We start from the raw sequence: 2,888 nt of genomic DNA, 5'->3' as shown, positions 1-2,888 counted from the left end.
GCTGATTTCCTTGCGGAAATCAGGCATCAAAGCTACCTCCCGATTCACGGTAGAGAATTTAAAATTCTTGGCATGAACAGAGAAATCCGAATCAAAATAGACAATTCTGAAATAGAGTATTCTCGGCAGGGAATTTCAAATTCTCGGCAGAGAATTGCCTTAAACTATAATTTCATCCTAATTATCTAAAAAATTAAATCTAAAATCATGAAATAAAAATATTTACGTAACTAAATCATAACATAAAGTAATCTAATCATAAAAATGGCATTTTGGAAAAATAAAATAAAATAAAATAAAATAAAATAAATAAAATAAACAAAAACATAAAAACATATTGGTACACCTTCTTCATTCCTTACAACTGTTATGCCTCCCTTTTTAGGTACACAATGGATTGGACTAACTCATTCACTATCCGAGATAGGGTAGATGATTCCATTGTCCAGAAGTTTAGTAATCTCACTTTTTACTACTTCTTTCATGTTCGGGTTTAGGCGTCTTTGCCTATCCGCTATAGGTGGCTTATCTTCTTCTAAATGAATTCTGTGCATTACAATACTTGGATTAATACCTTTTAAGTCAGAAATTTGCCAACCCATGCTTCCTATCCTATTTCTAACAACTTCTTTTAATTTTTCTTCTTGAACTTGTGTCAACTTGTTAGAGATAATTATAGGTAGAGAATCGCCTTCGCCTAAGAAAGCGTACCTCAAATGACTTGGTAATTCTGGACAATCGAAGGCGGAACTGGTCCATCTTCACGAATCAAAGGTTCTGGGTCCTTATCTTCTAGTTCCTCACTCATTATAGGTTCTATTATTTCTTCTTTCTGAACAATGTCATTTACACATTCTTCAATTAAATCGAGTTTCATACAAGCGAAATCTTCCATAGGATATTTCATTGCTTGGTTCATATCAAACTCAATCTTATCATCTCCTATCCGTAAAACTACTTTCCCTTCCGACACATCAACTAGAGCACGTCCCGTGTTCATGAACGGTCTACCAAAGATTAGCGGACAATTTACATCATAAGCAAAATCTAAAATAACGAAATCGGTAGGAAAAATAAACTTGTCAACTTTAACTAAAACATCCTCTATTATACCGTATGGTCTTTTAGTGGTTTGATCCGCTAATTGCAAAACCATATTGGTACGTTTGATGTCTTCTTCTAAGCCTAACTTATTAAAAAATAGATAATGGCATCAAGTTAATGCTTGCTCCTATATCACAAAGGCAACTTGGGAATTCTATATCTCCCAATTTACACGGAATGGTAAAACATCCGGGATCCTTGAGTTTGGTGGGCAAATTGCTTGACACAATCGAACTACAATCTTCAGTTAGTGAAATGGATGAAATTCCTTCCCAACTGATTTTCTTTGAAATTAAATCTTTGAGGAATTTACCATAATTGAGAATTTGCGTAATTGCATCCATAAACGTTAAATTAATATGCAAATTCTTAAGTTTGTCTAAAAATGTTAAAAGTTGTTTATCATAGTCCTTGTTGCGGACTTTGTGTGGAAAAGGTGGTTTGGGTACAAAAGTTTTTGTACTAGAGTCAATCGGTGCATCTTTTTGATTTAACGTATCTTCTTTGGGCTTTGGTAAATCAGTTCCAGGTAAAGTCGAATTTCCGGTCATTTCCGGGCCTAAGTAATTTTTCCCTGAACGAAGAGTGATAGCCTTAACATGCTCTTTCGGATTTTCTTCCGTATGGCTTGGAAGACTTCCCTCTTTGCGGGATGGAATTGATTTAGCGAGTTGTCCAATTTGAATCTCCAAATTATGGATGCTAGATGATTGGTTTTTAATAAGCTGATCGAATTTATTCTCGATCGGTTTAAAACCATCGTCGTGATTACTTATTTTTCCGCTCATCGCATCAATGAATTTGTCGATTTTAGAAGATAAAGTGCTAATCGAATCTCCTGATTGATTTTGATAATTAGTAGTACGATTTTGATTAGCATTAGCATTATTATTGTCTCTCCAGTTAAAGTTAGGATGATTTCTCCATCCAGGATTATATGTATTGGAATAAGGATTATTAGTTTGGTTTTGCCCTTGGACAAAATTTACCTGTTCAATCTCACTCATACCTTCGTAATACACATCTGTTTGGATTGGTTGATCATTAGGATCACACGGTGCCATAAACCTATCAATTTTGTGCGACAAGGCAGAAAATTGGGCTTGCAACATCGCTACTGGATCAAGATTCACTATACCTTTTACTGATGATGTTGTTGAGGATGATGGTTTCGCTAATGGTACGTGTCCACGTTCCGCGGGCCACATACTGCTGTTGATTGCCATTTCCTCTAAAAGTTCTCTTGCTTGGGCAGATGTTTTCTTCATGAATAACCCTCCAGACATAGCGTCCAATGAACCTCTTGTTGTAGGATTTAGTCCATTATAAAATGTTTGCATTAAAAGTTCGGCGGGCAATTGGTGGTGTGGGCATAAACGTTGAAGTTCTTTAAAACGTTCCCAAGCCTCATAAAGAGTTTCATTATCATTTTGAGAAAAAGATGTTAACTCTTTAATGACTCTTGCGGTTTTTGCTAAAGGGAAGAATTTTGATAAAAATGCTTGGGCTAATTGTTCCCAAGTCTCAATTGATGCGGCTGGCATAGAAGTTAACCATTCTTTGGCTCGATCCTTCAAAGTAAAAGGAAAAAGGCGAAGTTTGATTGCTTCTGCAGTTACATCAGTAATTTTAAAAGTGTCAAAAATTTCTAAGAAATTTGTCAAATGGGTATTAGGATTTTCGTTAGGTAACCCGTAAAACGTTACATTATTTTGCAACATATTAAGCAATGCAGGCTTAATTTCAAAATGATGTGCATTAATTTGGGCTAACTATACTGTTGG

At 35.3% G+C, this 2,888-nt stretch overlaps 1 non-coding gene across 1 annotated transcript; it reads left to right on the top strand.

Annotated features, from left to right (window-relative positions):
- The first annotated feature begins 2,460 nt into the window (after positions 1-2,460).
- On the top strand, positions 2,461-2,567 carry LOC136205007 (small nucleolar RNA R71). The gene has a single exon (XR_010675815.1). It is a non-coding gene; the product is annotated as a small nucleolar RNA R71 (small nucleolar RNA).
- The last annotated feature ends 321 nt before the right edge of the window (positions 2,568-2,888 follow it).

The sequence above is a fragment of the Euphorbia lathyris genome, chromosome 8 (assembly GCF_963576675.1).
Source record: "Euphorbia lathyris chromosome 8, ddEupLath1.1, whole genome shotgun sequence".
Classification (NCBI taxonomy): domain Eukaryota; kingdom Viridiplantae; phylum Streptophyta; class Magnoliopsida; order Malpighiales; family Euphorbiaceae; genus Euphorbia; species Euphorbia lathyris.
This window is presented reverse-complemented; position numbering and strand designations above follow the sequence as displayed.